The 25,475-nt window shown below is 46.8% G+C and overlaps 1 protein-coding gene across 1 annotated transcript in view; it reads left to right on the top strand.

The window, feature by feature from the left end:
* The window catches only part of MAPK1 (mitogen-activated protein kinase 1), a 108,240-nt gene extending 102,384 nt beyond the window's left edge, over positions 1-5,856 (top strand). Inside the window, exon 9 of the mRNA XM_059140546.1 lies at positions 1,865-5,856. The gene's annotated coding sequence lies outside the window, so the exon portion shown is untranslated. The remainder of the gene's footprint in view (positions 1-1,864) is intronic.
* Positions 5,857-25,475: the final 19,619 nt, after the last annotated feature.

Genomic DNA, 25,475 nt, shown 5'->3' with positions numbered 1-25,475 from the left:
GACTTCCTCATCAGAGCCAAGAACACAACGTGATTGGAGTAGTAGTGTTTCACTTCTCCACAGTGTGATGCAAAACCAATGGAAACCTCTGGATGAACCTAATTCATTACATATGGATGCCTTAGGCAGTGGTTCTCAGAAGTGTGATCCATCTGTGCCTTGCCCCCCAACAGTCTGTGTTTTAACAAGCTCTGCAGAGGATTCTGATGCTCACCCTTGAAAACTATTAGCCTATAAAGGGTTAGAGTAGATTTGATTTGTAATATAATCTCTTCATGTAAAATAGAGATATTACCATAATGAAGGGGGGAAGGTGTGCTTCTTGTACTTTGATGGTGTGACACTTCTAGTAGACCTCTTGCAGGTGGGTCCTGTCAAGTCTAGAGAATGAGTGAAGACTTGTCTGCAGGATGCCACCTGCTGTCTCTCAGGGAGCTGTCCTTCAGGACTGGTGGGGCCACAGCTGTCAGATCACCCCAGACCTACGTGATCAGAACTATCTGCTGCTCCTGGGAACCATGCCATGGCTCCCTGCCTCACCAGAATCCAAGCCCACCAACCTCACACTTCCAGCCAGTACTTCATTTTGCTTGTCCTGCTTTGTTGCAGTTGTAGGGAACTTGACTGTTACAACAACACGCTTGGCACTGTGTGGTTGATTCTGTCCTAACTGGACATCCAGAGAGGGAAAGAGACCTGGTAAGAAGGGGAGGTAGCAGGAGTGCCTGGCTGGTTCAGTCAGTGGAGCGTGTGACTCTTGATCTCAGGGTGCAGGTTTGAGTCCCACATTGGGTGTAGAGATTGAAAAAGAAAAAGAGGTCACAGATGAATGTTTTGCGTGTGTGTGTGTGTGTGTGTGTGTGTGTGTGTGTGTGTGTGTTCAGAAGGGCACGGAGAGAGGGAGAAGGAAAGAGTCTTAAGCAGGCTCCATGCCTAGCATGGAGCCCGATGTGGGGCTTGATCTCATAACCCTGAGATCGTGAGCCAAAATCAAGAGTTGGACACTCAACCAACTGAGCCATGCAGGCTCCCCAAATGTGTGGGGTTTTTTCCCCCGAGATTTTATTTATTTGCGAGAGAGCGTGAGCAAGAGACTACAATCAGAGGGAGGGGCTGAGGGACAGGGAGAAGCAGACTCCCTGCTGACAGGGAGCCTGACCTGGGGCTCAGTCCCAGGATCCCAAGATCACCACCTGAGCCTAAGTCAGACGCTTAACTGACTAAGCCACCCAGGGACCTCCCAAATGTATGTTCCTTCTTTTTCTTTTTCTTTTTCTTTTTTTTTTATAAAGATTTTTATTTATTTATTTGACAGAGAGACACAGCGAGAGAGGGAACATAAGCAGGGACAATGGGAGAGGGAGAAGCAGGGTTCCCACTGAGCAGGGAGCCCAATGTGCAACTTGATCCCAGGACACTGGTACCATGACCTGAGCCACCCAAGGACCCCCCCCCAAATATGTGTTCTTTACAAAGACCTTCAGATTCTGGTTTTGACCATTGGAGTGGTGGATACCGTAGTTAATAAAAGGCACCTGAGGAACACTGAAGTCTGCCAAGCTGCAAGTGTGCATGAGTGCGTGTGTTCCCTATTTCACAGAAATAGGGAACCTCCTCTGAGGTGCCCAGGGAGAGGCGCCTGCAGACTGGAGGCCGAGCCCAGTCCTTCAGAGCTGCCCTGTGATGCGCGCGCCCTCGTGGTTCCAGGTGAAATGACCTTCCCCCTCTGCTTCCCATTTTTCCAGTTTTCGTAATGTTGGTACATTCTTTTCACTTCTCCATTTTCCTAATATTGCTGCTAATGTTGTTTTAATGTGGGTCATTCTTAACTCATAGGCTTGTTTGTTTGTTTGTTTTTCAATAGGACAAGGGCTCAGAGGACTGGACATGCTCAGACATCGGTGTTGTTCTTCCCAGTTCTTGACCCCGGTCCTGTCTCCAGCCCGTCTCGGCTTACCCACCTTGACTCCTTTGAGCCGTTCGGAGGGGCGGTTTCTGGTAGTTGTGGCTTTTATGCTTTCAAAGAATTCCTTCAGTCCAGAGAACTGTTCCTGGCATCCCTGTGTGTGTCACCCACTGGTGACCTGTGGCAGTATGTACTTTCAGTGCACCTACTGCTTACCGTTGCTTTAGTCACTAATCGCTTTCTGGTTTGAAAGATGCAGTGGTTCCTCCCTCTCCTGAATCCTTATGTGCCGCCCTGCTGACCCATGCAGTCACACCAGAGATAGTTCTTTCCAAATTGGCTCTCGTCACTGGCCTCTCACTTTATGATAGGGAAGGCTACTACCTAGGGCACTTTAAGTCAGTGACAGCCCTTTATTTGCACTTCACCTTTTCACCATCAGCGTTTCCCCGGAGCAGGAGCATGTGGAAACACCTGGGATGTCTTTGCAGCCTGCAGCAGGTGCTCCCATCTCGGGAACCTTTGGGGGCACTTGCCCGTGTCTTTCCTCATATCATGTTAGTCACTAGCATATTTAAGGTTTGTGCTGTTTGCCCAGCTTTTAGAAAACTCATTTTTCTAAATAAAAGAAAGAAGTACTGCACCCAGCAACTTCACTGTCTAGATTTACTGTGGTTTCTCACACTATTCATAGAGGTAAAACACTCACCCAGATGTGTTATCTGCAGTACTGTTTGCAAGGCTTACACAGAAAGATTGAAAGTGGCAGCTGCACTCGGGATTTAGTGAGAGATGGACACTGGAGCAGGGCACTAAGGAAGGCGTGTGGAGAAGCAGCCCGCAGGCCAGCTGGATGTCAGGGCAGAGCTGCACACGCAGGGGTACACATGCCCCCAAGCTCCTTCACACGGCGTGCCACGTTCAGTGTAGCCACGTCCAATGCCTCAGGATTTAGCAGAGAGGAGCCCTGCGTCTTTAAATAAGAAAGTGTACAATTCTTTTTCCTCCTCCAGCATGTCAGCATCTCAAGTTCATTTTTCAACCTACGATATAACAATTTGTAATAAAGCCTTCATGAGCTCATGACATGAAGCACTGTTCTGTCATCAAGTACTCTCCAATGTTTCTGATACAGCTGAGCTAAGACCATGAGAAAAAGCTAGCACTAAGTCATGTTTGGAGCTCTAGCCCATATTATCCTGATCTCTTTAAGTATTTGTTCCTGCCACTGCATACTGTGGCGTTGACTTGGTGTTCTGTCCCAGTGCGGTGCCTCCTCTTTACTCCCCCACTGCTCTCTGTGGTGAGAAATTTGCCTTGTTCAATAATTACTGTACCCTCGCATGACTGTTACAGCTTTCTGTGCAGAGATGACTGTCCAAGTGCCACATGCCTATGATTGAAACGAAAAATTTATTGTTACCTCTGAGTTTGTGTCCCACGGAAATGCTATCCAGCAGATCACTTAGGAAAACTAATTCTATTTTTAGCTTTTCATTTCTCAGCTGTCCTTTTTTTCTCGTTTGGTTTTTGACAGCAATGGAGAATGGGTTATATAAAGACTGCCTGCTAATATGAACAGAAATGCACTTGTAATTCATGAAAATAAATGTACATCTTCGATCTTCATATTCATGTTAATATTCAGTGTCGATTTCCTCTGGATCAGCGTGTCCAAATGGACAGTCCGCTCCACTCTGTGCTTGGAGCAGAAATGCTTGGGGGCCTCCTCTTTCCACCCAGGGAACTGCCCCAACACTGGTTTATATAAAATGATTTAGAGGGCATTTCTGGTTTCCCTTTGCATAGCAGAGAATCGACTCTCTGACATGTTCCTTTACTCAAATCATAGGTCTAAAATAATATGTCAAACTATGGTGAAGACGCCCAAACGTCAGGTTGCATTCTCTGGTTCTCGTGTGCCCCAGAAATGCTGCTGGGCACCATCTGAGTGCTGGGAAGGACTGCCCAGTATCACTTGGCCCACACCAACCGGCCAGGGTGCTGATGTTCACACCTCACAGGTGAACAAAGGACGGCTGACGCAGCCTCAGAGATCAGAACCACATCTAGATTCTTGCCCTAAAGTACGTGATTTTCATCTCCGTGCTCAGAGCTGCCATGTAAAGGTCTGCACGGCATTGATAGGATAGAGGTTTGACTGTTACTTGATATATTGGTGAGTCAGTTTTCATTTTCAAAGAAGCATTGACAGTTTTCTTACTCTTATTTCTTTGTCCTTTTTAAATGGAATGTTAGTATTATGAGGTTAATCTGCAGTCCTCTAAATAGAAAGCCATAGCCTTGGTTACTAAATACCTGGGGACTGCAGGCTGTTCCATCCCCCTCGCTGGTACTGTGGAGTCAGATTGGCATGAAACCACTAACTGCATTCTAGAATCACTGTAGTCATAAGTTGTGTGCTTCTTATTAATCATGCCAAACTTGGTTTAACAGGTCAGAGAATTGTCATAATCAAGGTACCTGTGAAAAGTACTAGCTATTATGTGTGATAGGCTTGTCATTTGGAATCTTCTTCCATCTCTAAAAATGTACTGCTTAGATCATCCAGATTCCTTATTGGTGATACTGAATGCCTCCATTTTTAGTATGCTCAGATAAGCTTTCAGACTAATGGCTTTTTTGGTGTCTAAAAAGTAAGCAAAAAACTCCTATTGAAACATTCCAGTCTTTTCATTTAGTGTGAAACAAAATACCTAACGAAGCCAGTGGAATGGATTTGAGAGAACTCATGACGACTCTGTGCTGACACAAGTCTTCAAAGCTGAGGGAGACACGCAGACCATTTTGATGCATGGGTAGAAGAATACCATTGTGTTTGTGTGCAGTACACAGTGCGTGGTGTGTTCACAGTCTGTCCTGCTGCTGCAGGCATAGGTGATGGGTGTGCAGGGTCCTGCTGGCTTTTGGAGCCACACGTGGCTCATCACTGGTTGTGTCTAAGTAAAGAGTCACACATGTATGCTGCCCACACCGCATGCCACATAACGTTCAAACCATTTAGAGGAGACTATTTGACCTTTATTTGCTTATATGTTAATACGGTTTTTAAATTGGTAACTTTTATATAGTATGGTAACAGTATGTTAATACACACATATGCACACATGCTTTGGGTCCTTCCATAATACTTTTATATTTGTAAATGTTTTGGAGCAATCCCAAGTTTAAGGGAAATATTTTTGTAAATGTAGTGGTTTTGAAAATCTGAGCAATCCTTTTTGCTTATACATTTTTAAAGCATTTGTGCTTTAAAATTGTCATGCTGGTGTTTGAAATATGATACTCGTATAGTGCAGATGAGAAGCATGTAACAGTAGATCTGTGGTCTCTCTCACTGTAAGCCAGTTCGGCATCATGGATCGGAAATGACTGGGAATCCAGAGGGAATTCTCTAGGGTTGCACCAGGTTTACCTAAAGCTTGTTGCCTTTTTTGTGCCGTTCATCCGTGTAGAGCACTCGAGAAAGTTCTGAAACTGCTTTGTATCTGCTTTGTACTGTTGGTGCCTTCTTGGTATTGTACCCCAAAACTCTGCATAGATTATTTAGTATAATGGTAAGTTAAAAACAAATGTTAAAGGAAGATTTTATTAAGAATCTGAATGTTTATTCATTATATTGTTACAGTTTAACATTTATTTGTGGTATTTGTGATTTGGTTAATCTGTATAAAAATTGTAAGTAGAAAGGTTTATATTTCATCTTAATTCTTTTGATGTTGTAAACGTACTTTTTAAAAGATGGATTATTTGAATGTTTATGGCACCTGACTTGTAAAAAAAAAAAACTACAAAAAAAAATTAGAATCATTAAATTGTGTCCCTGTGTTACCAAAATAACATAGTACTGCGCATGTATAGCTTAATTGGAATTTCATATGTGAACATAAGAAGTCGTCTAATCCTTTATTACAGTGCTTCCCAAATGAGTGTGTTTGTAATTTGACTTTGCTTATAGTAACCAGTGATAGAACCATATGCTGGTACTCTGAAGGCCAGTGGGATTTTAGTGCTCCATCAGGTTTTCCAGATTGTTCTTCAGATGCTTGGCTGTAGAATGGGGAAGAAGGCAGTGCTGGGAATTCAGACACGGTGCCCATGTGCGTCTCTTCTCATCTTCCTAAACTTCAGCACCACTGCTGCCGAGGCAGGTGTCCTTGGCCGCCTCTTTTTTCAGACCAAGATAGCAAGAATGTATTAGGGACTCTTGGACATTTGGTCCTTCTCAATACTGGGCATCGTGCAATGACTTACAGAACAGAAATACTGGACAATGTTTTGGTTTGGTGGTATAGAAAGAGCACAAACTTGGGCCCATACATGTGGGTTCAAAACCCACCATCTGCTGATAACTGCAGCTGGCTTTGGGCCATTGTGCTGTTCTCTGCTTCAGCCTGTTGTACACTCAGACCTTCGACTGGAAAGTGGAACTTGGTATGTCATAAAGATTATACAAATACATTTTAAGTTTCTAGCTCAGTACCTCAAAAGAAAGTAAATAGTAGATCTTTCAAAATGCTTTATATATTTATTTGTTTTTATTTATTTGTTGTAAGGTAGCACTAAGACATCTGTTAACTACCTGCTTTCTATTCATCTGAGTGGGGAGGACCGTGTGAACATTTTTTCAGGGAAATGAACTGATCTCACCTAAATTGATCGGTATTTGAAACATTCATGGAATTATTGCATTAACTTTCCCTTTGAGAGATCAACACTATTGTCTCCCAAATGCTGTGGAAATCAATTGTAATGATCATCTTCCTTCAGCACAAGGAATTAATAATCTTCTTTTTACACATTAATTATGATGAGCTCCTTGTCTTGGCAGTGGTGCAGCCATTCCAGTTGGCAGTATAGACTCAGATCTTGGTTGGTTCTCTGTATTTAATCAGAACCAGAATGTTCAGAGTTGACCAGTGACCACACTGCTCTTCTCTTGGGAGAGCAGAAGCCAAGCCCAGGTCACGGGGTAACAGCACGTAGAGGCAGGTGCAGACCTCCCTGAAGCCCCAAGTGTGGAGGAAGGACAGAGATTGGGGGTGTCCACGGGGAGGTAGTCAAGGGAAGGTTTTCATCAACGATGGGCTTAACCACATTTGAATCTGAGGAGACCGACCCAGAGAGGGGACAGTGTTACTGGGCCTCACAGGCCTGAGGGCCAGGGAACGGGGTGGGGGGTGGGGGTGTCAAGGTGGACGTGGCACAGGGGGCTCGCTCTCTCGGAGTCTGGCACCAAGGAAAGCTGAAGACAAAGGTCCTTTGAAGAAAAGGTAGAGAGGAGGATGTGGAATGAGGTTGTGCCCCATGACAGGTGTTTTTTAGGCGAAGTGGGAAACAGGGTCTCTTGAGAATAAGAAAGAGCCAGTATGAGAAGCAGAAATGAGAGGAATGCGTGTCCCTGGAGGCCTGGTTGAGGTGATGCCCGTAAGTCTGTTGTGCAGTGCCAGGGCAAGACAGACCCAAGGAGGCTGGGGGAAGTGTGGGAGGGAATGGAGCGCAAGTCCCCTCACGTCTTGGGTGTAGAGATGCTTTTCCTTTTTAATTTCTTGGTCAGAGGAACAGGGAAGCCATTGTGCCGTATTTAGTAAGACCAAGAGGTAACAAAGCCTATTGTCAGCTGTGGAAATGGTGGGAGGACTGGGAGGGCACATCTGTGGTGGGAGAAGGGGCGAGGGGATGTGCAGTGACCTGGAGCACATGGGACGCCAGGGCCAAGGCTTCCAGGCCCCGGCACTCGCAGGATGTCTGCTGCAGACTGGTGGTGTGGGCACATGAGCTGGCCTTCTACTCACAAAGTGTCACCAAGCTGGCAGAAACCACCTTGGAGAGTCAGGGACCGGTGGCCCTCTTGACCACTCCCAGAAATCCAGGCCCCCTTTTTATTCCCCTTCTAAACTCTAGAGAGTGCCTTTGCTTCCTTCCCAAAGTGACTTCCACACTAAAATATCCTGTTCTTGGGGAGCCAGCAGACTCTAGAGGCTAGAAGATGTAGGCTTTCCATGATGGCGCCAGCTGCCAGGGAAGGAGGACCGGACCGCACTAGTGCAAGGCCCAGGAAGGGGAGGCAGGAGCCGCTCCAAGGAGCCAAGGTTGACTTCTTGCAAGGAATTGCGTTTTTAATTGCTTTTGAAAGTCTTTGCTGTGTGCACACATCCCACACAGCAGTGATTTTTAAATATTTTAATCACCAGAGCCCTTTCATGAAATCCGTAAAATCTGCCTGCTGTGAATAAGCAAGGGTGGGACAGCCCAGCGCCTCCCAGGGGTGGCATCACGCTTACACCAGAGAGGAATCAGAGAACACTCAGAGGCACTGGAGAGCAGAGCAAGTGCCACGGAAGGGCATCATTGAAGAGGTGGAACAGGACCCCACGTGACTGTTAGCACTTGCCCAGTGGGCCAGCAGCTTGGGAGTCCCTGGCAGGAGGAACCCGCGAGTAGGTGTGGCGAGGTCCCCCTGGTTTGAAAGTGCAGAGAAATGCAGACCAGTGGAGAAAAACAGATGAGGTTGGATGGGGCAGTAGGTAAGAAAGATGAGCTTGTAAGGCAGCAGGAGGCAAAGCTCGCAGAGCTGCCCTCGTGGCACCATCTGTGGCAGGGAAGACAGGCATTAAATGAATAGTTAAAACTACAGACTTAATAAGTGCTTAAAAGAGAACAGGAATGAGAGGCACCGTCCTGCTAGATTATAAAGTGTGCAAAGGCAGCTGCATTAGCCCCAAGTGTTTTTGAGCATGAAATGGAGGCACATTAGAACTGGATGGTACCATGGGGACAGTGTGTGCAACTCGGGCCCCCAGAAGGCCAGGATGGTCCCCAGCAGGGAACTCAGGACCAGGAGAAGTCACAGGAGTGCCCAGGCTCTCAGTTCATCCTCCAAAAAGACGTTGCTACTGTCAGTGATGAGCAGATGAGACCAAGTATTTTACTGAAAGAAGGATGAAAAAGGCAGATGATGTCATGGCAGACGAGGAAACAGGATGCTTTGACCTGTCCTGCCTTTTTTTCCTCACAGATGAAGGCAGAGGGGGCCTGTGCATTCATTCTGCGGCCACTCCCAGGACCCTCAACTGGGTTGCCACACAGGAGGGGCGGGGCTGGCCCTGGTTGAATTCTGTCCAATTTAATTCAGTTCAGTCTGCAAGAACGAGGCAGACGTCCTCCTTTCTCAGCTGTGGCCATGAGACGGGCATGCCCGGCAAACACTGGAGATACTATTTGATGGCTGATTCTCTCCCACAAGTGTGGAGTGGAGTGCAGCTGCACTGACCTGGGGCTGTAGGGAGCCCACCAAGCCGGCCCTGGCACCCCCTTAGACCCCGTGTTGTGCATGTTTCCCACATGCTGCAGACGAGTTGGTGTGCCTGTGCAAGCTCCTATCTTGATATAAGAACATGCCCTCATCAAGGTTGCATGCCTCACCTGGGATGGGAGAACACAGGTCTCCCCCCATCCCCCACCCACCGCACATGGAGTAGCTCCTGAAGGGGAAGCAGACATGCACCCCACCTCCTGAGGGGCCCCTGGCAGGTCGAGTCCTAAACTCAGCTCCACTGCCAAGTGGCAGAGGGCCTTCAGCCAAGGCCATGGGGGCGTCAGTCTGCTGGTGAGATTGGGATGGCAGTCACTGCCTCCTAGTGGCCCCCAGGACTCTGGAGGAAAGGTGTGTCCCATGCCTACAGCAGCTTCCACAAGAGCTCTCTCCCTCCCCTTTCCTTTCTTTGTCTTTTCCTGGTCTGGCTTTGTGTTTTGTTTTTCCTTGGAGGTAACAGGTATCTGTGTCTGGGTCTGGAGGCTTCATCAGGGGCCCCCAAGGGTACCCCCTCAGCCCTGGTCTTCTGTACCACGTCCCTGCCTCCATCTGACCCCACACCCTTCTGGGCTCTGCCCTCCACAGCCTTGAGGGTGAATTGGCAGTGTTGGAGCACAGGCCCAAGGCCCCAGAGCAGAGAGATGAAGCCCCTTCCATGAAGCACCCCACCACTTGGGCTGTCGGTCCCACTGCCCCCCAGATTCAGGTAGCACTCCTGGCACACAGGGATTTCTAAAAAGCAGTTGACAGGTACCAAGAGGTTTAATACTTTGTGTTAGTCTGGCAGTTGGAGAAGGGCAATTATTACAGTTAGAAAACATGGTGTGGAAGATGCCCTATCTGTGCCTGGGGGAGGGGGGGAGCTGCAGACAGGTGCTGAGAATTCCAGAACATTCTGTCCCCCAAAAATCAATTTAGTTCTTCCCATTGCTGGTTTCTTACGTTTACTCTGTGCATAAAGTAGACCTTGAGTTGTGTGTTTATGACTCCTTTTTTCTCCCCAGGACTCTAATACATGCATTAAATCCAGAAAGCAGTCAACTTACCCTGCCAGAATTCTCTTGGATCTTGGGACACCCTGTCTCTCACTGGTGGTTCTCAAAACAGCTTAGTCACTTCCTGACCCCCCGCATCTCCCAAGAGCTCCTCTCCACCAATTTGGGCCACTCAGCCCCTTTTGGCTCATATCCTTATTTTTTTTCTTTTTTAGTAGACTTCATTGTTTTTAGTAGTTTAAGAATGGCAGAATAACTGAGCAGCTAGCCGGCAGAGCTCCTAGTACCAGCCCCGCCCCTCACCACGGGCAGCCACAGACCCTTTTGCTCTGTTGTCTCTATACGTTTGCCTTTTCCAGAATGTCATGTAATTGGAAATATAAAGAGTGTAGCCTTTTCAGATTGGCCTCTTCCATGTAGCAATGTTGTGTTTAAGCCCACTTCATGTCAGTTTATAGCTTGATAGCTCATTTTTCCTCCAACTTTATTGAGATACAATTGACAAGTAAAATTGTATATATTTAAGATGTACAACATGAAAAAAAAGAGATGTACAACATGATAATTCAAAATACATGTGCTTCAAGGGATGATCACCACTACCCTGTTAACACATCCATCACTTCACAGTTTCTCTGTGTATGTGTAATGACAACACTTAAGATCTACTCAGCAAATTTCAAGTATACAGCACAGTATCACTAACTACAGGCACCATGCATCCCCAGAAGTCATTCATCTTATAAGTGAAGGCTTGGACCCTTTGACCAGCATCTCCCCCTCTCTCCCACCCCCCAGCCCTTGGTAACCACCCTCTCCTCTGTGTTTATGACAGCACATTTCTTTTCATCTTGGAATAATGCTACATTGTATAGGCATCCCACAGTTTGTTTACCCATTCACCTATAAAGGGCATCTTGGTGGTTTCCTCTGGGGGAATTATGTATAAAGCCGCTGTAAACCGTCTGCACATTTTCCTGTGGATGTAAATTTTCATCTCATTCAGGTAATACCTACCCTTTGGTGCATGATTGCATCAGACACATACAATTAAAGGAAGAAATGATTTCTCTACAGCCTCTTCAGAGGGAACACACCTGATTCTATGAGGCCAGCATTACCCTAATGTACCAAAATCAGGCAAAGATGTTGCAAGAAAAAAAGCTATCTTTCATGACCGTAAGTGCAGAAATGTTCAACAAATATTAGAAAAAAAAAAGAAAAAATCCAACAACATATAAGAAGAATTATAGGGGAGCCTGTCTGGCTTGGTCGGTGGGGCATGTGGCTCTTGATCTCAGGGTTGTTAAGTTCGAGTCCCACATTAAATGTAGAGATTACTTTAAAAAATCTTTAAAAAATTAAAATAGTATTACACTCCATGACCAGATAGGATTTATTTCAGGTATGCAAGACTGGTTCAACATTAGGAAATCAATGTAATCCATCATATCAACAAACTAAAGAAGAAAAATCACATGATCATACCAATAGATGCAGAAGAAGCATATGGCAAAATCCAACACCTTTGCTCATAAAATCTCAGCAAAGTAGGAATAAAGGGGACTTTCCCAATTTGACAAAGAATGTCTACAAAAACACAGGTGTGTGTCAACTATACTACAATTAAATGACCAAAAAAAAAAAACCAACAAAACCTAGAGGTAACATTATTAATGATGAGAAGCTATGTGTTTCCCCAAAGTCAGGAACAAGGCAAGGGTGTCCCTTCACACTATTTCTGTTAAACATATTGAAAGAGGGCGCCTGGGTGGCTCAGTGGGTTAAGCCACTGCCTTCGGCTCAGGTCCTGGGATCGAGTCCCGCATCGGGCTCTCTGCTCAGCAGGGAGCCTGCTTCCTCCTCTCTCTCTGCCTTCCTCTCTGCCTACTTGTGATCTCTCTCTGTCGAATAAATAAATAAAATCTTTAAAAAAAAACAAACATATTGAAAGAAAACAAACAAACAAAATACCACCAAACCTAGGATTTTGTATTCAGTGAAAGTATCCTTCAAAAATGGAGAAATACTTTCTTAGGCAAAAGCTGAAGGAATTCAGGGCCCCAGGCTTTTCAGTTGATAAGAGTGTGGACACTTGATTTCAGGGTCATGAATTTGAGCTCCACATTACTTGAAAAAAAAATTTAGGGTGGCCTGGGTGGTTCAGTCATTGGGCGTCTGCCTTCTGCTCAGGTCATGATCCCAGAGTTTTGGGATCCAGCCCTCTATCAGGCTCCCTGCTTACCAGGAAACCTGTTTCTCCCTCTCCCACTCCTCCTGCTTGTGTTCCCTCTCTTGCTGTGTCTCTCTCTCTGTCAAATAAGATAAATAAAATATTTAAAAAAAAAAAAGTTAGAGGAGCCTGGGTGGCTCAGTTAGTTAAGTATCTGCCTTTGGCTCAGGTCGTGATCACAGGGTCTGGGCATCATTCCCCATGACAGGCTCCCTGCTCAGCAGGATGCCTGCTTCTCCCTCTTCCCTCTGCCCTTCCCCTTGCTCATGCTCGCTCTCTCTTTCAAATGAATAAATAAAATCTTTAAAGATAAGAAATAAATTGATTAATTTATTTAATAATTAATTTAGTATTTAATTAAATTAATTATTCATTAATTTAATTAATTAATGATCACTTATTATTTATGTAATCAATTAAATTAATTATTAATTATTTATTTATTTGATTTATTATTATTATTTACTTAATTGATTGAATTAATTAAATAAATAAAAGTATTTTTAAAAATATTTTTTAAAACAAATACTTTTTTTTAAAGTATTTTTTAAAATAAAAATTTTATTGCCAGTAGAGCTTTGCCAGAAATGTTAAAAGAAGTTCTTCAGAGAAAAGGAAAATTATTTAGGTCGGAATTTCAGCTCTACATAAGCCTTTTTTTTTTTTTTTTTTTTAAGAGAGAGAGAGGATCTTAAGCAGGTTCTATGCCCAGCATGAGCCTAACACAGGGCTTGATCTCATGGCCTTGAGATCATGAGCTGAGCCGAAATGAAGAGTCAGCTGAAGAATCAGCCGGCTGAGCCGCCCAGCTGCCCCACCTTTTTAAATATTCTACTCCCTCTCACTCCTTGCTTGCATGGTTTCAGACAAGAAATCTGAGGTGATTTTCATCGTTATTTCTCTGTAGGTGAGCTGGGGGTTTTTGGTTTTGTTTTTGTTTTCTTGTGGCTTCTTTCCAGTTGTCCTTTTGTCTTTGGTTTCCTGCAGTTTGAATATGCCTAGATGGGCTGTGCTGCTGAGTGTTGTCTAGATTGCTGAATTTCGGGGCGCCTGGGTGTCTCAGTGGGTTAAGCCTCTGTCTTCGGCTCGGGTCATGATCTCAGGGTCCTGGGATGGAGCCCTACGTCAGCGGGAAACCTGCTTCCTCCTCTCTCTGCCTGCCTCTCTGCCTACTTGTGATCTCTATCTGTCAAATGAATAAAATTTAAAAAAAATTGCTGAATTTGTGGTTTGGTTTCTGCCATTAATTCTGCAATATTCTCTGTTTTTTGCTGTTATTTTGGAGAGTTAGTGTTTCGGTTTTTTGTTGTTGTTTTGTTTTTTTCCGTGATAGAGACACACCGAGGCACTCACACTACCTTCTGGGAAGCCAGGGCCCCACTTCATTTTTCGCAGCACTTTTATTTTTTTTTAAGATTTTATTTTTAAGGGGCACGGCATCTGCCTTTGGCTCAGGTCATGATCCCAGGTCCTAGGATAGAGCCCCGCGTTGGGCTCCCTGCTCAACAGGAAGCCGGCTTCTCCCTCTCCCACTCCCCGTGCTTATGTTCTCTCTCTCTCTCTGTGTCAAATAAATAAATAAATAAATCATTTATTTAAAAGGTTTTATTTTTAAGTATTCTCTACACACAAGTGGGGTTCAAACTTACATCCCCCAGATCAAGAGTCACGTGTTCCACCAACTGAACCAGCCAGGCACCCCTCCCAGCACTTATCTTCTTGCAAAAATGAGTTCACAAATACCACTTTGTAAACATCTTATCTCACTTATGGGAAACTCATTTCTGTGCTGAGGACAAGAGCTCACCATCCGTTAGCAGCCATGCTGACCTCTGGCAGAGGGGATTTGGGCTCCCACCTGCAGCCTCTATGGACCTATCTGTCCCTTCCTATGTCCTGTTCCTGTGAGGCATTCATACTGTGGGCTCATGCAGAGAAGGGACCCAGGATGCCTGATGGATTTTGGGGGCACGGGGCCCTATTCTGTTCAGCTACACATTCCTGGATACTGTTAGTGGACATTTCTCAGAAGGCAAATCGTGAGCATACCAGCCATCCCACCAGAGCTTGTGGACATACTTGGGGCTCACACTGGTTCAGCCACAAAGCCCAGAGTGCCTGGTACCTGAACCCACTGATGAGGCACCCTGAGGCTGGTGCCCACCCCCACACCACTGCCTGTGAAGGGGGGCTGGTTATTCAGCCTCTGTCCCCAAGAGTGAGTGTGTGCTCACTGGGCTCAGAACGGCTGCGGTGGGTGCCCGCGCCTCAGAGTCACACATCCGTCACCACTGACACTACACGATGTGGGCAGTGAGTGTCAGCCATTATCCCTTTAAATGTTTCTTCTGCTCCTATCTTCTTCCAGAACTCCCATTCTGTATATGCGGCATCTTTTGTAATCATCCTGCCGTCCTTGGACATTGTTGTTGTTGTTGTTGTTTTAACTTTTTTTTTTCCCTTTGCATTTTCATTTAGAAGGTTTCTAGTGACATATCTTCAAGTTCATGAATTCTTTTCTTGGCTGTGCCTGGCCCACCTATGTGCCCACCAAAGCCATTCTCCATTTCTGTTAAATTTTTTAAAAATTTCTACCACTTCTTTTTGATGCTTTCTTAGAGTTTCCATCTCTCTGCTTACATTACCCATCTATTCTTGCATGTTGCCCACTTTTTCTGTTAGAGCCCTTAGCATATGGACCATGGTTGTGTTAAATTCCCCATACAAGGGGGCATACTGCTGGCTCAGTAGGAAGAGCAGGTAACTCTTAGTCTTGGGGTTGTGAGTTCAAGTCCCAAGTTGGGTATAGAGATTACTCATAAAATAAAATCTTGGGGCACCTAGGTGGCTCAGTTGGTTAAGTGTCTGCCTTTGGCTCAGGTCATGATCCCAGGGTGCTGGGATCGAGTCCTGCATCGGGATCGCTGCTCAGTGGGGAACCAGCTTCTCCCTCTCCCACTGCTGCTCTCCCTGCTTATGTGCTCTTGCTCTCTCTCTCTCTGTCAAATAAATAAAAATTTTCTTAAAAAAATAAAATAAAATAAAATAATAAAATCTTTAAATTCCTGCCAATAATGCCAACATCTCTGCCATAGCTGAGCCCGGGTCTGAGGCTTGCCTTCTCCCTTCAGACAGTGCCTTTTTTTTCACAAGCTTGTAGTTTTTGTCAAATTTCAAACAGATGTTGAGTAACTGTGATAGCGCTTTAATGAGAGGTTTATATGTTTTTCTAGTGAGGAGTTAGGCTCAGAGGCTGAGGTTTCCTCTCGTGTCCTTGTTTATGTTTCCTCTGTGGTCTTTGGATGTCTCTAGAAACTGCTTTGGTGGAGTCAGTCTTGCACTGGTATTCACTTAGGCAACACATGTGTTAAGACTGGAACGACATCAGGCAGCTGGGTGGCTCAGTTGGTTAAGCATCCAACTCTTGATATCAGCTGAGGTCATGATCTCAGGGGTATGGGGTCGAGCCCCTCACTGGGCTCTGCACTCAGCAGGGAGTCTGCTCAAAATTCTCTCCCTCTGCCTCTGTCCCCTCCCCCTGTTCTCTCTCTCTCTCTCTCTCTCTCAAGATAAATAAATAAAATCTTAAAAAAAAAAAAAAAAAAAAGGTTAGGGGTGCCTGGGTGGCTCAGTGGGTTAAGCCTCTGCCTTCAGCTCAGGTCATGGTCTCCCGGTCCTGAGATTGAGCCCCACATCGGGCTCCCTGTTCAGTGGGGACCCTGCTTCCCCCTCTCTCTCTGCCTGCCTCTCTGCCTGCTTGTGATCTCTGTCTGTCAAATAAATAAATAAAATCTTTAAAAACAAACAAACAAAAGGTTGGAATGGCAACAGAGATCAGCATGACCCCTGTGCAGGGATGACACACGGATTTGTGAAGAATCAGCCTTGTAACAGTTGTTACAGCTGCCAACTCTCTTAGAAACAGGAGCCCTGCTTGGGGCTGGAAGACAGAGGGAGGGGAGTTGTCCCAGGATCAGATGATTAGGTCTGTCTTCTTGTGGCCTTGTGGCCGCGCCCGTGATTCTCACAAGGGCTGCTTCTCGAGGCTCTTTTGCCTCCCTGAGTAAGACAAAGGCTACAGGGGGCTGGAGTCGCCATGTTGGATGAGGCTCTGGGGAAGTTGTCTCTGTCATGGGCTGGACTCTGTGTGTGTGTGTAGAATAAACCATCTAAGCATATTTCTTTTCTTTTTTTTTTAATTTTATTTATTTGGCAGACAGACATCTCAAGTAGGCAGAGAGGCAGGCAGAGGGAGAGAGAGAGGAAGGGAAGCAGGCTCCCCGATGAGCAGAGAGCCCAATGCGGGGCTCAATTCCGGGACCCTGGGATTATGACGTGAGCCGAAGGCAGAGGCTTTAACCCACTGAGCCACCCAGGCGCCCCGATCTGGGCATATTTCAAATGATCACATGTCCCCTCTCCCTTGCATCAAACACAAAAGAATTTTGTTCCAGTCTTCACTGTGAGGACCTGCTGGGGCTCCTTGGAGGTAAGACGTGGAAGAGTGTGCTTCCCTGCCCCCCCTTTGACTGGTTCACTGAGGGTGAGTTTCTAATTCTCAAGCTAGTTCTTGCTCAGCCTCCAGCATTTCATGAACATTACCATTTAAGCAGTCATGTAGATGTTCCTACCACTTCCTGGGAGCCTGCTCCTGTACTGGTGAGTTGGGATACTCTGTCTTTGCCTGAGTCTACAGTTTGAGGGAGGAGGTGTTGCCCCCTGACCTCAGTTTTCTGCTCGGTCTAAGAAGAGATCCTTGATTCTCAGTTTTCTGCAGCTTTTTTCTTGCTTTCGAGGGCAGGAGGGATCCCGAGTTCCCTATGTGTTAAAGCTTAACCTGAAGGCCTTTCCTACATTTGTGCTTGCTCCGCAATGCCTTTCTAACAAGTGTGTCTAGACAAGTGTTCACTCCGCAGGTGGTGTTGGAGAAAACTATTCAGAAATAGCTCTGCCTCTGATTTTAACACAGGTCAATGTGGACAACAGTGGGGGGTAACCATAGGAGCTGGGACACATCTGCCATGGGTGACCAGTAATAAAATCTATTTTCCAAAATATAAAAAAATCCTAGAAATACAAAAACCTTGCCTCATTCCCAACTGTTAATCAAAAAATATTATCTGCTTGCATGAAAAAAAAAATCCAGTGCCATTAGAAATCAGAAAATGCAAATTAAAGATGAAATGTGAGGCACCTGGGTGGCTCAGTCAGTTGGGTGTTGTCTGCCTTCGGCTAGGGTCATGGTCCCAGAGTCCCAGGATTGAGACCCTGCTCGGGCTGGCTTCCTGCTCAGTGGGGAGTGTCCTTCTCATTTCTCCCACCCCTCTCCACCCCCTACTCCTGCGCTCTCTCTCTCTCAAATAAATGAAAATCTGTTTTGAAAGATTTCACTGGGGGCGCCTGGGTGGCTCAGTTGGTTGGGCAACTGCCTTCGGCTCGGGTCACGGTTCCGGAGTCCCAGGATCGAGTCCCGCATCAGGCTCCCAGCTCCATGGGGAGTCTGCTTCTCCCTCTGACCTTCTCGCTTCTCATGCTCTCTCTCACTGTCTCTCTCTCAAATAAATAAATAAAAATCTTTAAAGAAAGAAAGAAAGAAAGAAAGAAAGAAAGAAAGAAAGATTTCACTGATTTATTTGAAAGAAGAAGCAAGCACAAGCAGGGGACATGGGCAGAGGTAGAGGAAAAAGCAGGGAGCCCAATGTGGGGCTCCATCCCAGGACCTGAACTGAAGGCAGATGCTTAACCAACTGAGCCACTCAGATGCCCCAAATAAAAATCTTTTTTTTTTTTTTCCAAATAAAAATCTTAAAAAAAAAAAAAATAGAAGGTGAAGTGCCAGTTTGTGTATAACCTATAGGCTTTCTGGGTTTTTTGTTTTGTTTGTTTGTGCATCTGTTTTTAGCAAAAGCAAAATTATAAAAGCCAAATGTGAAGTTGTAAGGAAACATGTGTCCTTTGGCATTGCTAATAGTGCTGTAAATGAATACACTGAAATCTGGCAAATGTGATGAACCAGTCAGATGTGTTTTGACTCAGTAATACCATTACTGGGATTTGGGGGGAGGGATTTTTTTGTTCCCTAGACAATAATCCAAGAGAGAGCAGCCACGTGGACAAAGGTGTTTGTACCAGCACTATTTGAAATCCCAAAAAGAAGACAAATAGCCTCCATGCCCTTCTTTAGGGAATGGTCTAGCAAACTTGCAAGTCAATACAGCAGTTACCAGAGTCTTCATGTCACTATCCCCACCCCCACAATTTGATCTTCCAGCATGCAAATCCCAGACCCACTTGTAAATCAGACAGTTTTCAGTCTGGTCCTCTGAAATGACATTGCCCCTTCTCTTGTCCACTTGCCAGGAAGTTCCTGGAAAAGCACACTGTGTGTCTTGCTCATTTTGGTACGCCTGCCACCTACTTCAAGCTCTGGTACAAAGAAAGGCTCTAAAAAGGCTAATGTGCAAAACGTAGGTCACAGACCCACTGTATCACCATCACTGGGAGACTGTTAGAAATGCAGAATCTTTGGTTTTTTTTAAGATTTTATTTATTTACTTATTTATTTAAGATTTTATTTATTTATTTGACAGGCAGAGATCACAAGTAGGCAGAGAGACAGGCAGAGGAAGTGAGGGAAGCAGGCTCCCCGCTGAGCAGAGAGCCCAACTGAGGGCTCAATCCCAGGACCCTGAGATCATGACCTGAGCTGAAGTCAGAGGCTCAACCCACTGAGCCACCCAGGTGCCCCCAAGATTTTATTTACTTATTTGACAAGGAGAGACAGAGCAAGAGAGGGAACACAAGCAGGAGGAGTGGGAGAAGAAGAATGAGGCTTCCAGTGGAGCAGGGAGCCTGATGTGGGGCTCAATCCCAGGACCCCAAGATCATGACCTGAGCCAAAGGCAGATGCTTAGCTGACTGAGCAACCCAGGTGCCCCAGAATCTCTCGTTTAAGAGGGTAAATTTTATGTTATCTATATATGCTACCACAATAAAAAAATCAGAATGCAGAATCTCAGGACCCACCTCAGACATGCTGCCTTTCAGCGAACCCGTTTGAACAAATTCAGGTGATCTGTTTACATTTTGAGAAACCCTGTATGTTAGATGGATAGTTACTCTTAAAATATAAATTCCCATCATTAGTTACTATTTCTAATCATAACATATACTTTTTCTCCCTCACTGTGGGAGGCTGCTCTTCATCGTCTCTTGGACTCCTTCCTCTGCACGAAGAATGAAGAAATCACAGTGGCAGCTGGCAGACTCCAAGGACAGCACGATGCCATGGCAACGTCTTCCATCAGTAACTTAATTTCATCTCCTCTTTTACATCTTGCTCTCCTCAGCCCTGAAGCTGGGAATTTTTTAATTTGGAAAGAACCAAAGATGGCTTGTGGTTGCCATGCCAACAGCAACTGCACCCTTCCTAATGGGCTTGGATCTCATAAAGGAAACTTATCAGCAAATCAGAGAATTTTTAACCCCAAGGAGCTACAGAGAGACTTGCATCCCCTCACTTGGCCATGGAGGGCCCTGGGGCTGGGAGGTGAGTCTCCCTGTTTGCTGCATGGTAAGCTGCCAGCCTGCTTTGAAGTCATCCCTAGGCAAGCTGCTCAGCCTGGCCAACCCAAGGTGTCTAGGCAGGATTTGGGGACAGAAAGCAGCCTAGAGGACCCTTTAGGAAGACTGTTTTAGGTGCCTTTTTTTTTTTTTTTTAACTGAGCATTATACCCAACGTGGAGCTTGAACTCATGACTCTGAGATCAAGAGTTGCCTACTTTACCGACTGAGCCAGCCAGGCACCCTACTTTTGGTGTCTTGCTACTCCCAACCCCAGCGTATGTGCTTGCCTAGGGCTGTCAAAATAACAGGCCAGGTGGCCTCAACAACAGAGATTACTGTCTCACAGTTCTAGAGGCTGCAAGTTCAAGATCAAGGTGTTGGCAGCTTTGGTTACTTCTGAGGCCTCTCTCCTGGGTGTGTCAATGGACAGTCACCCTCTCCCTGTGTCCTCACATGGTGGGTCATCCCTGTATGTGTCTGTGAACTGATTTCCTTTTATAAGGACACCAGTCAGACTGGATCAAGGCACCTTCCTAATGACCTCATTTTGACTTAATCACCTATTTGAAGGCTATCTCCAGATACAGTCACATTTGGAGGGACGCAATTTAGTGTGTAACAACTGGCTAGACCGGATCCTCCAGGGATGCGGACAGTACCCTACCCCATAACCATCTCTGTATGTGAGAGCCTGTGTGGGTCCAACTCCAGCACGTGATCACAAACACACCACTGTGTCCACACATGGGTCTGGAGAGCCTCCCATGGGCAGTTAGACAACTGCAGTGTCCTGGATCCCATACTGCATTCCACCTTTGATAAGTGTAGCCTGATCCATCACCTTTGTGGGCTTGAGTCCGTAATCACCAAGCAGGCTTGCTGGCAGCAGGTGTACACCACCATTGAGCACCAAGGCACTGAGTCATGGTGCACCAGGTTCTCATGGACTCTCTCATTCCTTCTCCTCTGTGGTGCACTTCCGGTGCACTGGGGTTCTGGTGCACTGGTCTTCTGGTGCCCTGGGCAGCCCAAGCAAAAGAGCTGAGCATCTTAGAACTCATTTACACTTCAGTCGTCCTGCAGGAGTGGCTCATTCAACAAATTATGTTGCAAGCATTGCAGATATAGCTGAGGACAAACCCGGACCCTGCCCTCAGTTGGCACACATCCTGGTGAGAGAGACGGACAATAACCCAAACAGAAGAAAACACAGGCCAGTTGTGGTGGTGGTGGTGGCTGGGGTTGCTGAAGAGGAAAATCGAAGCTGGGTGAGGAGGGAGAGGGAGTGGTGGGTAGGAGCTTCTGGTCCGCCGAGCCTGGAGAATACTGCTTCTCTGGTGAGGACACATTTGAGCAGAATCCTAAAGAAAGGGGCCTTCCAGAGGAAGGGACAGCAAGCACAGAGTCCCCAAGAAGAGGAGGCAAGGAGGTGGTGTGTCTGAAGAGTAGTAAGCAAGGGGAGGTTGTAGGGAAGAATTTAATCTCATCCCCAAAGAGTGCCATTTGCCTTCTGCTTTGGGGAGGCGGTTACTAAGCTCTACCAAGAGTGCCTGTTTGCGGGGGGGGTTGTGTGGCTTCTAATAGCCTAACAATGAGATTTCAAGTAGGGATGTGGCACAGATTATATTCGGGCTGGAACTGAACACACAAGAAAGACCAATGTTGTGATGAGGGGGCTGCAGAGTGAGATCACTAGGAGGACACTCAATTAATCACACCTGTGCAATGAACTCCAGTAAAAGCTCTGAGCACCTGGCCCTGAAGAACTTCCCTGTCGGCAGCACTGTGTGGGCCATCCTTCACGGGCGCTGAGAGGAGGGTTGTGTGCGGCTCTAAGGACAGAAGGCAGCTCACCCCTCAAGTCTGATGCTCTCCTAGACCAATCCCTGGGTGCTTTTCCTGCAGCTGGTCTTAATCAGCATCCTTCCTGTGCTGTAAACTGTAACCGTGAGTAAAGAGCTGTGAGTCCCTCCAGAAAATTGTCAACCTTGGCTAAGGGTCTGCTTGGGGACTCCCAAACGCGCCATTGGTGTCAGAAGTGGAGGTGGTCCTGTGGGGATTGTTCCCTCTGAATGTTGTAGTTGGCCAAATGCTGGGGTTGAAGTAGGAAATCGAGAGGGACAGGGAGGTGCCAAGTTTTGGGGGGCCATTGGAAGTACTTTGTTTTTTAGTCTGAGTGCAATGGAAAGCTCCCGGAGGCTTTTGACAAGAGACAGGTCTGGCTTTTGTTCTTAAAGAGTCAGCGTGTGAGGAGTAAGGAGACAAAGCTTGCTGCTCCCCTGTGGCAGTCATCATCATGAGAGAGAAGAGTGGCCCCAGTGTCAGGCACTGGTGGCAGGAGAGGGACTTTCTGAGGGCCCACTGTGGGGCATGATGGGGAGACCCGAGGTGAGGGGCTCAGAGGTTTTGGCTGTCCTGGAAGTTTGGCTGTGCCTTTTACTGAGGTGGTGATAGCTGTGGCTCGATTGAGAGTGCCCTGGCTTTGAGGTGTCCCCTAGAGCTCCAAGGGTGGTTCAGAGTGGGCATATGGACTTGGAAGCCTACGATTTGGGGGCTGGGGGTCCGTGCTGAGGCACACCCTGGGAGACATCAGGTGGTGTGAAGTGCTGCCTGACCACCACGGAGATTTGGCTGAACCCGGATGTGAGTTCTGGCAAGGAACAGGTGGAGTGGAGGGAGCCCAAGAGTGGGGAGGAGCCCAGCCGAGCTGCTCCTGAGCAGTTTTGCTCTTGAAGAATTAGAGAGAAGCATGATGATGGAGAAAATGGATATGGAGATGACACCACGTCTCCCATCCTGATGGGACAGCCCAATAAAGCAGGGACTGAGGATGCAGGAGAAAGAGGGTGCTGTGACTGAAGCAGACCAGCTAGCATGTGGGGTGGGGTAGACCCGATGCGCCAATGACATGCAGGTCTTAGAGGACAGAGCAATGTGTGCATGGTGGTGGGAGTGGGCCAGTGGAAGGTTTAGGGTGGAAGCAGTGAGAAACACTCCTGCTGATGCTGATGTCTTCAGTAAAGCAGGACACAGAGCTAGCACAGGCAGAGGGCAGGGGCTGGTGTAGGATTATCTTCCAGGAAGGCAGAAATCTGAATGGCCACAGCAGGCAGGCAAGGGCAGGATTGTCAGGAGGACAGTTCTGCCCTAGAAAGTGGTCACCCCAAGGGAAAGCATCTCTCCAGCTGTAGCACAGAGGGTCACATTTACCCAGGACTGGGGTTCACTGGGCAAATCTGTGATGTGAGAAAGGTGCTCAAGGGAAGTGAACAAAAGGAGGAGAAGAGCCACCGGTGGGTAGGTGGTGAAGACAGGGAGTTGTGTGGCTCCCAGTGCTGGTGAAGGCAGCCGTGGTCCTCCTAACAGGAGAGGGCCAGAGAGCACAGTGTTGTAGCCCAGAGTGGGCTTCTGGAGGGTGGTGACAACAGGGACCATGCAGCGGGTGGCAGACCACAGGCCAAGGTTGATAGCCTGTGAAATCACATAGAGAGTCACATGCAGGATGTCATCAATAAAAATAAAACTGAAAAGAACAATGTTCTGGCGTTACACAAGACAAGACTACGTCTTAAATCGTGAAACTTTTTCATATGTATGTGTACTAGATTATAATGTAAAATGGGTTTTTAAAGCTTTAAATTTTCCATTTTAACTGTTAAGTGTATAGTTCAGTAGCATTGATACATTTACATTGTTGTGCAGTCATCCACACTACCCTCCAAATTTCTCATAGAAACTTTGTACCCATAAAATGTATTCTTTACTGTGGTCATAGTTAAAAACATTTAAAAGGCACTGGTCAGTGGTCAGGAAAGGGATCCATCCTGGGGATCATGCATAGGGCAAAATTCTTGCAGGAGAGGGGGCAGTGAGCTCACAGGCCAGGGTACAGGATTCACCTGCATCACATGCATCAATCCCTTAGATTTTAAGGAAAAGATGTATTTCTGAGGATGAAGCTAGGAACCACAATGCCAAGCACAATAGGAAATCTGGTGCAAAAATATTCCAAGAATGCAGGAATCCAAAGAAATGGAGCAGAAATCATCAACGTGCCTAACGAGCACATAGTTATTTGGGTATGTTAAATTCAAAATTCTGCAGCCACTAAAATCATTCATTAAAAACTGCAGTAAGAGTAAAATGCCCCTTCTCGAAGCAAGATACAAAATTACATAAACGTTGACTCACATAAAAATTGGGATTTTTTTCAATAGAGGACTGGCTAAGATACTTGCTGTAGCAAAAACAACAAAAGCATAATATTTAAGACAATCTAAGGAATCTCTAAATTTTACAAGAGAAAGGAGCCCCCCTACACTCAGTTGCAAACTGAAGATCTGAAAGTTGGAAATAGAAGCTATGAAAGACTTAACAGTTAATGAAGAGTTGCTAACACTCCTCTGAAAAGTGCATCTTAAAAACAATCATGAGTTCCCCCTTTGCAGCCAGGTTTGTAAAAGAGGGGGAGCTGGAGACATTGCCAGGAGAATGGCTGAGTTCTGACAAATGGATAGTATCCAGAGACCTTCTAAGTACGGTAATAAATCAGATGCACATCCAAAGACGCTGAGAGATCTTTACAGATACACTGCATTGCAAATAAGAAACAAGATCTAAAGAAGGCTATTTATAAAAATGTTATATACATTGTGACCTCAACACCGTGGTTTTTAAAAAATTATGTAACTTAAGAAACAACCTATAGTGGAAAGCTGTGGGGCCAAAAAAATAATGACTTGAGAGTCATAGAGGGATGGGGTGTGGACATAAAGATGGGATGGGCTGCCTGGGGGGGCCAGGAGGGCCACGTGGAGTATGGAGCTTCCTGTCGAATCCGATCTGGAGCAGAAAGCCAGATGCAGAGGTTCTCAGGCAGAGTGACTGATGAGGAGGATGGAGTGGGCGAGCGCGGAGGACCCCGTATTCTGGGAACCGAGTCTGCGAGTGGTCCAGCCAGGGAAGCCCAAGTCCTGCGCACGGCCGACCCATGAGCCCCGCTTCGGCTCCGGAAGCTGCGGCCCTGACGTCCATGAGCCGACCCAGGCGTGCGGAGAGATCGAGTGGCCCGCGGGCTCCCCACCGCGGGGGAAGCCTGCGAGCGAAGACCGTGGGCTGAACACCCAAGTTCAGAACAGACCGCGCTTGCGCACTGCGATCCTCTTTGAGCCCGCCCCAGGGCCCGCCCCTCCGCGCAGGGCCCCGCCCCCAGACCCTTCAACCCTCATAGGCTGGCTCCGAGGCCGCGCTCGGCAGGCCGGCCAATGGGAGCGCGGCGCGCCCCGCGGCACGTGCGCCCCCGCCCAGCCCGGTCGAGTGCGAGCGGGTCCAGCTCCGGGGCGCGGAGCGCGCGGGGAGGGAACGCGCGGGAGGGGCGGGGCACGGGGCGGAGCGCGGGCGGGGGGGCGCGCTGATTGGCCGACGCCGCGTTCCGAGGCC

This window comes from Mustela lutreola, chromosome 11 (assembly GCF_030435805.1).
Source record: "Mustela lutreola isolate mMusLut2 chromosome 11, mMusLut2.pri, whole genome shotgun sequence".
Taxonomy (NCBI): Eukaryota; Metazoa; Chordata; class Mammalia; order Carnivora; family Mustelidae; genus Mustela; species Mustela lutreola.
The sequence above is the reverse complement of the archived record's forward strand: the minus strand, read 5'-3'. Positions and strand labels throughout refer to the sequence as shown.